Genomic DNA, 8,531 nt, shown 5'->3' with positions numbered 1-8,531 from the left:
TTGTTTTGTTCTATCTAGTCCCTACACGGATTGGTAAGGGCAGATCTTCTTCACTCAGTCTACTGATTCAAATGCTAATCTCTTCCAGAAACACCCTCACAGACATACCCAGAAATAATGTGTTAGCAGCTATCTGTATATTCCTTGAAACCAGTCAAGGTGATGACTAAAATTAACCATCACAAATGCTGTCAGCATAGTGACTTGGCCTAGAAGAATACATGGATTCAAGTAATAGGCTTGATAACCACATGGATGAATGGCATTATCCAATCATCTTAAAAATACATCACATGATCCCAGTAAGTGATAATCTCACAGAATTCAAGTAGAAGACTAGAATTTTTTTGCAACAGTCATGTAGGAAAATTAATGCAATCGTAGCTTCGCAGGACACTTCTAGGAAAGTTATTCAGAGGTCATGGGAGAGAAAAGCTCACTGTTAAAATTAATATTCTTCAATCACACACTTATCAAATCTATTTTAAATACATAGCAAGAAACAAGAAGAAAGAAAAAAGAGGTAAGGTGGGATCCAAGCAGGTAGAAGGGCCATCCTCCCTGAATTATAGATTTTAGATTAACGCATTACCATATTTATGCTCTCTCCCTCTCTCTCTCTCTCTCTGCTTCATCACCCTTCCCAGCTGATGTTGGGGGCCAGTAGATGATGCTTGGGGCAACAGAATACACTTGCTGTATTTGAGATAATCAGGCAAGTATTCCCGACTGCAGATGACATCACCAGTTAGCTTGCTGAACAGGTGTGGGTTGTGTCTGTATTTATTGGGCATAGTGTATGTGGAGCCATCAGGGGACTACTGCATGTGCTACCAATGGGCAGTGAATTTAGAAATAGCTGTGAATTGAGAGAATCATGTCTTATGATTCGGCCTTTTCATATTGTCTTTTTTCAGAAGAAAGTCTTGTATTTGTTACATCACGTAACCCATTTATTCTTTCTATCTTTAACATTCTTAGAGATTATCATCGTACATCATCTAGCTAACATCTCTTTTGAATTCTGCCTACATAGCAAAAACTACTTGCTTATTCATACCCAGACTTAACACATCCTATAAGGTTTCTCTCTCTCTCTTTATTGTAAGATAGCTTTCTCACTATCTATGCTTAACATTCTTTATCAGTTGTATCACTCCTGTTTATTTTCTTTTTGTAAAAGCATTGAATATTCTCAAATAAGAAAGCAAGCATATATTCTAAAAACTTTCTCCATGTTTCAATGACAGGACTTTATTGTAGAGGTGAAAGAGACCTCTGTCACTTTTATTACTCACTTAGGATAACTGTACATTTTAAAGTGGAAGTGTAACTGCTGTGTGCAACCTTTGTTAAGGACAGTATGTTCAAGGGGAAAAGGCTGTGGGCAAATCAAAGAAATTCAAATTGAAGAAAGGTGACAACTAAACATTAAAGCATAAAAATATCTCAGGAATGGAATGACCCATGTTGAGCAAAATTTCAGGCTAAGCACAAATCCAAAAGAGTGACATTTTGCAAAGACTGGCAAATGTAAATAAAAGGATAATTATTCACTGCAGGAACTGTGGTTTCTAGTCTCCCAAGTTAGTCCAATGAGTTGCACACTGAAGTAACATTTGTGTCATCAGAAAAAGTATTTTATATTTTAATAATTATGTATAGTATACATATAAACACAATTAAATGTAAAAAAATATATAAACATATATGTTTATATGTATATTAGGCCATTCTTGCATTGCTATAAAGAAATACCTGAGACTGAATAATTGATAAGTAAAATAGGTTTAATTAGCTCAGGTTCTGCGGGCTTTACAGGAGACACGGCACCAGCATCTACTTGGCTTTTGGAGAGGCCTCAGGGAGCTTTTACTAACGGTAGAAGGCAAAGCGGGGGAAGACACATCACATGGCAAAAGCAGGAGCAAGAGAGAGGCAGAGGTGACTCACTTTTAAACAATGAAATTTTCTGAGAAGTCACTCACTGTCAAGAGGCCAGCACCAAGAGGATGGTGCTAAACTGTTCATGAGAAATCCACCTCCACGATCCAGTCACCTCCCACCAGGCCCCACCTGCAATATTGGGGGTTATATTTCAACATGTGATTTGAGTGAGGACAAATATCCAAACTATACAAATACGCATATACATATGTACAGAAACAACCAATGGTATCTCTTTTAATTGACAAGTAAAATTATATATATTTATGTTGTACAACATGATGTTTTTGATATATGTATACATTGTAGAACGATTAAATCAAGCTATACAACATATACCTTACCTCACATTTTTATCTGTTGTGGGGACAACACTTAGAATCTACTTTCTTAGCCATTTTCAAATATACAATATATTTGCATTAATTGTTGTCAGCATGGTGTATAATAGAGCTCTTGAGCTTACTTCCCCTAACTGAAATTTTCTCCCTTTGACCCTCGTGTCCTCAGTCCCTCCATTTCCTAGCCTCTGGTAACCACCATTTTATTTCTTATTTCTATAAGTTGGACTTTTTTATACTCCACGTGTAAGTGAGATCATGTGGTATTTGTCTTTCTGTGCCTAGCTTATTTTACGTAATGCAATGTCCTCCATGTCTATTCATGTTGGTGCAAATGACAAGATTTCCTTCATTTTTAAAGCTATTCCATTGTGTATATATATCACATTTTCTTTATCCATTCATCCACTGATGAACACTTAGGTTGATTCTAACAGCTAAATAGCTAAATCTATTTTGCTCTTGTGATAGTGCTGCAATGAACAGGACAGTGCAGATATCTCTTTGACATACCAATTTAATATCCTTTGGAAATATATCCAAGTGGTAGAATTACTGGATCATATGGTAGTTCTATTTTTAATTTTTGAGGGAGCTCCATACTGTTTTCCATAATGACTGTACCAATCTACATTCCCACAAACAGTTAAAAAGGTTTCCCTTTTCTTCACATTCTCACCAATACTTGTTGTCATTCAAGTTTTTGATAATAGCCCTTCTAGCAAATGTGAGATGATACCTTACTGTGGTTGTGATTTGCATTTCCCTGGTGATAGGTGGTGTTGAGCATTTTTATACCTGTTGGCTATCTGTATAACTTCTTTTGAAAAATGTCTATTCCCATCCTTTGCTTACTTTTAATCAGGTATTTTGTTTTCTTACTTTTGAGTTCTTTATATATTTTGGATATCAACTCCTTACCATATTCATGGTTTGCCAATATTTTCTCATATTCTGTAGGTTGTCTCTTCACTCTGTTGAATGTTTCCTTGGCCATGCAGAAGCGTTTTAGTTTGATGCAATCCTCTTTGTCTATTTTAGCTTTGTGCTTTTGAGGTCAAATCTAAAAAAATTATTGCCTATATCAATGTTCTATAGTTTTGCCCTTAAACTTTCTTTTAGTAGTTTTATAGTTTTTGGTTTTAGGTTTAAGTCTTTAATCCATTTTGAGTTGACTTTTGTATTTAGTGTAATATAAAAGTTGAATTTCATTCTTCTGTGTGTGGTTATCCACTTTTCCTATGACCTCTTATTGAAGAGACTATTCTTTCCCCATTGTGTGTTCTTGGCACCTTTATTGAAAATAAATTGACCAAAAATGATGTATTTATTTGTTTATGCTTGTACCATACTGTTTTGATTCCTATAGCTTTAGAGTAGATTTTGAAATTGGGTTATGTGATGCTGTCAGCTTTGTTCATTTTGATCAAGTTACTTAGGCTATTTGAGATTCCACACAAATTTTAGGATTGATTTTTCTATTTCTATAAAATATCATTGGAATTTTGATATGGATTACACAGAATCTGTAGATTGTTTTGGGTGGCATAAACTTTTAACAATATTAAGTCTTCTAGTTCATGAGCACGAGATAGCTTTCTATTTAGTTATGTCTTCTACAATTTCTTTCATCAATGTTTTGTGCTTTTCAGTGTGTGGATCTTTCATATCCCTGGTTAAATTTATTCTTATATAATTTTTTGTAACTATTGTAAATGGGGTTGTAGTCTTAATTTTTTTCAGATAGTTCCTTGTTACTGTAGAAACATCCTTATTTTTGTATGTTAATTTTTTTATTTTTTATTTATTATTATTATTATACTTTAAGTTTTAGGGTACATATGTTAATTTTTTTATCCTGCAACTTTACTGTATTCTTTATTAGTTCTAACAGTTTCTTGGTGGAGTCTTTATGGTTTTCTCTATATAAGATCATATCATCTGCAAGCAGTGATGATTTAACTTTTTTCCTTCCTATTTGGATGCCTTTTATTTCTTTCCCTTACCTAACTGCTCTGGCTAGGACTTTCAGTAACATGTTAAATGAAAGTGGTGAGAGCGGACACGTCCTTGTCTTGTTCCTGATCTTAGAGGAAAAGCTTTCAACTTTTCACTGTTAAGTATGATGTTAGCTGTGGGACTGTCAGATATGGCCTTTGTTGTGTTAAGGTACATTCATTCTGTTCCTTATTGAGAGTATCTATCATGAATGGATGTTGAATTTTGTCAAACACATTTTCTGCATCTATGGAAATGATCATATTAATTTTGTCTTTCATTCTTTTAATGTGGTAGATAGTATATATTGATTTGTGTATGTTGAACCATTCCTGCATCCCAGGGATAAATCCCACTTAATTATGAAAATTATATTGCTATTTAAACTGGTAGCTTCAAAAGTCCTACTGTGTCAGTCAGTTTACCAGCAGAAAGCAGCTGTCACAAACAAATAAAGGTAATTGCAGAAGATTGAATAAAGAACCTATTTACAAAGGGAAGAACAGTGTATAGGAAAATAACAGAGGTTAGTGAAGTGCCCTATTCTAGTGACAGTGGAGCCATTACTGTCTTGGCCAGAACAGGCTAGAGGAGGAGTTTCTGGAACCTAGCATGAGACAGTTGTAAGGAAAGGGCCATCTTGAGAGGAGCTTGGGCCTGTGAAGGACACATTCAGTCTGAGGTTACCAGGCAAGAAGCTATCCAGAAGAGTAAGTGCTGGGTGAGTTTCCTCTCATCTTCTGAAACCTGGTGATATGGTTTGGCTTTGTCCCCACCCAAATCTCATCTTGAATTCCCATGTGTTGTGGGAGGGACCTGGTGGCAGGTAATTGAATCATGAGGGCAGGTCTTTCCTGTGCTGTTCTCATGAGAGGAAGTCTCACAAGATCTGATGGTTATTATAAGGGGGAGTTTTCCTGCACAAGCTCTCTCTTTGCCTGCTGCCATCCATGTAAGATGTGATTTGCTCCTCTTTGCCTTCCACCATGATTGTGAGGCTTTCCCAGCCACATGTAACTGTAAGTCCAATTAAACCTCTTTTGTAAATTGTCCAGTCTCAGGTATGTCTTTATCAGAAGCATGAAAAGGGACTAATACAGGAAATTGGTACCAGTAGAGTGGGGCATTACTGAAAAAATACCCAAAAATGTAGAAGCAACTTTGGAATTGGGTAACAGGCAGAGGTTGGAACACTTTGGAGGGCTCAGAAAAAGACAGGAAAATGTGGGAAAGTGTGGAACTTCCTAGAGACTTGCTGAATGGCTTTAACCAAAAGCCTGATAGTGATATGGACAATAAGGTCCAGGCTGATGTGGTCTCAGATAGAGATGAGGAACTTGTTGGGAACTGGAGCAAAGGTGACTCTTGTTATGTTTTGGTAAAAAGACTGGCAGCATTTTGCCCCTGCCCTAGAGATTTGTGGATCTTTGAACTTGAGAGAGATGATTTAGTGTATCTGGCAGAAGAAATTTCTAAGCAGCAAAACATTCAAGAGATGACTTGGGTGCTGTTAAAGGCACTCAGTTTTATAAGGGAAGCAGAGCATAAAGGTTGAGAAAATTTGCAGCCTAACAATGTGTTAGAAAAGAAAATCCATTTTATGAATGGATTGCAGAAATTTGCATAAGTAACTAGGAGCCCAATGTTAATCCCCAAAACAATGGGGACAATGTCTCCAGGGCATGTCAGAGGTCTTCATGGCAGCCCCTTCCATCACAGGCTCAGAGGCCTAGGATAAAATGGTTCCCTGGGCCAGGCCCAGGGTCCCTGTGCTGTGTGCAGTCTAAGGACTTGGTGCCCTGCATCCCAGCCACCCCAGCCATGACTAAAAAGGGCCAAAGTACAGCTTGGGCTTTGCTTCAGAAGATGGAAGCCCCAAGCCTTGGCAGCTTCCACGTGGTGTTGAGTCTGCAGGTGCACAGAAGTCAAGAATTGAGGTTTAGGAACCTCGGCCTAGATTTCAGATGTATGAAAATGCCTGGATGCCCAGGCAAAAGTTTGCTGTGGCCGGGGTGGGAGTGGGGGGCTCATGGAGAACCTCAGCTAGGGCAGTGTGAAAGGGAAATGCGGGGTCAGAGCCCCCACACAAAGTCCTTACTGGGGCACCATCTAGGGATGCTATGAGAAGAGGGCCACCATCCTCCAGACCCCAGAATGGCAGATCCACTGACAGCTTGTACCATCCACCTGGAAAAGTCACAGATACTCAATGCCAGCCGATGGAAGCAGCCAAGAGAGAGGCTGTACCCACCAAAGCCTCAGGGGTGGAGCTGCCCAAGACCATGGGAACCCACATCTTGCATCAGTGTGACCTGGATGTGAGACACGGAGTCAAAGGAAATCATTTCACAGCTTGAAGATTTGACTGCCTTGCTGGATTTCAGATTTGCATGGGGCCTGTAGCCCCTTTGTTTTGGCCAATGTCTCCCATTTGGAATGGCTGTATTTATCCAATGCTTATACCCACATCGTATCTAGGAAGTAACTAACTTGCTTTTGATTTTACAGGCTCATAGGCAGAAGGCAATTCTCTTGTCTCAGATGAGACTTTGGACTATGGACTTTTGAGTAATGCTGTAATGAGTTAAGACTTTGCAGGACTGATGGGAAGGCATGATTGGATTTGAAATGTGAGGACATGAGATTTGGGAGGGGCCAGGGGCAGAATTATATGGTTTGGCTGTGTCCCCACCAAAATCTTATCTTGAATTCCCACGTGTTGTGGGAGGGACCTGGTGGCAGGTGATTGAATCATGGGGGCAGGTCTTTCCCGTGCTGTTCTCATGAGAGGAAGTCTCACAAGATCTGATGGTAAGGGGGAGTTTTCCTGCACAAGCTCTCTGTTTGCCTGCTGCTATCCACTTAAGACCTGACTTGCTTGTCCTTGCCTTCTGCCATGACTGTGAGGTTTCCCTAGCCAAGTGTAACTGTAAGTCCAATTATACCTCTTTCTTTTGTAAATTGCCCAGTCTCAGGTATGTCTTTATCAGCAGCGTGAGAACTGACTAATATGCCTGGCTAGGTTAACAGAGCTTAGTTTATATGCGGATGTTAATATTTGGTAATGGGTGCTTAAATGTATTGTGAACATGAAACTTGTGAAGACTGTAGTGACGGATCAGTCATGTCTGCTTTCAATATGAGAAGACATAACGGTGTCAAGCTTGCCAAATATTTTCCAGTGTCTTCCCTGAAAACATTATGGTTAGAGAAACTGCAAGGAAATTTCTGAAAATTCTGAAGTGAAGAGCGAATTCTCATAGGTGAGACTGAAAGATATTCATGCATGAGGCATAGCATGTGCAAATATCTAGAGAAATAAAAGACCATGCACAATTCTTAGAATTGCAAGTACCTACAATATGAACAGAAAGCATAACAGGTGAGAACAACAGTGTGAGAAATAGGTCCAGTAAAGCAGGATGCATTTAGATAACGAAAAACCTAGAAGCCGAGCATGTGAAGTTGGGTTTTTAGCCATGAGTTGTCATGATGAAATTTTGCATTTAAGCAGCCACTTTGATGTCAGTGTACAGAATGAACTGAAGCAATGAGCAGAGTGAGCGGAACCAACAAAGAAAACTGAAGAAAGACACCCAGTGAGTTCAGCTTTACTTAGTTAAGCTTCACATTTCTGAGTTGCCAATCAGTGCTGATTCCTGGCAAATGGATGGTTGTGAATATGACACAATCCTGCCCTGCCCCAGAAGAGCTTATAGGAGAGAAAGGCAATTTCTCCAAGTGCCCTGGGAGCAGAGAGCTAGGAGAGGAACAGAAATGAAGGTGAAAGAGGTCAAGCATGACCATTCTTTATCAGCAAGGCCAGTACCAACTCCTGGGGCTTACGGAGTTCCCCAGAGCTTTCAGCATTTCTGAACCAGTTCTTGAAGACATCACAGTACACTTGTCTGTATGTCTTTCTCACATACACACAAACACACACACACACACACACACACACATACACAGGAACCATTGATCAAAAACATCTCTATCAACATCTCCTAATTAGTTGAGAATTAGTAAATACATGTGGTTTGAGAAGATGACTGTTATTGTACTTTTAAGTAAAATATTGAATATCATATCTTGTATTAATAAATGGAAAAAAAAATTATGTTTTCCTTCAATAATATGAACTGACATTCTATATAAAGAACTAAAATATAAAGTTAATAACTACTTACATTTGTAAATCTATAAAATTATAAATGATAATACATACTCCATTTTAATTTATCCTTA

The sequence above is a fragment of the Pan troglodytes genome, chromosome 16 (assembly GCF_028858775.2).
Source record: "Pan troglodytes isolate AG18354 chromosome 16, NHGRI_mPanTro3-v2.0_pri, whole genome shotgun sequence".
In the NCBI taxonomy this organism is placed as follows: domain Eukaryota; kingdom Metazoa; phylum Chordata; class Mammalia; order Primates; family Hominidae; genus Pan; species Pan troglodytes.
This window is presented reverse-complemented; position numbering follows the sequence as displayed.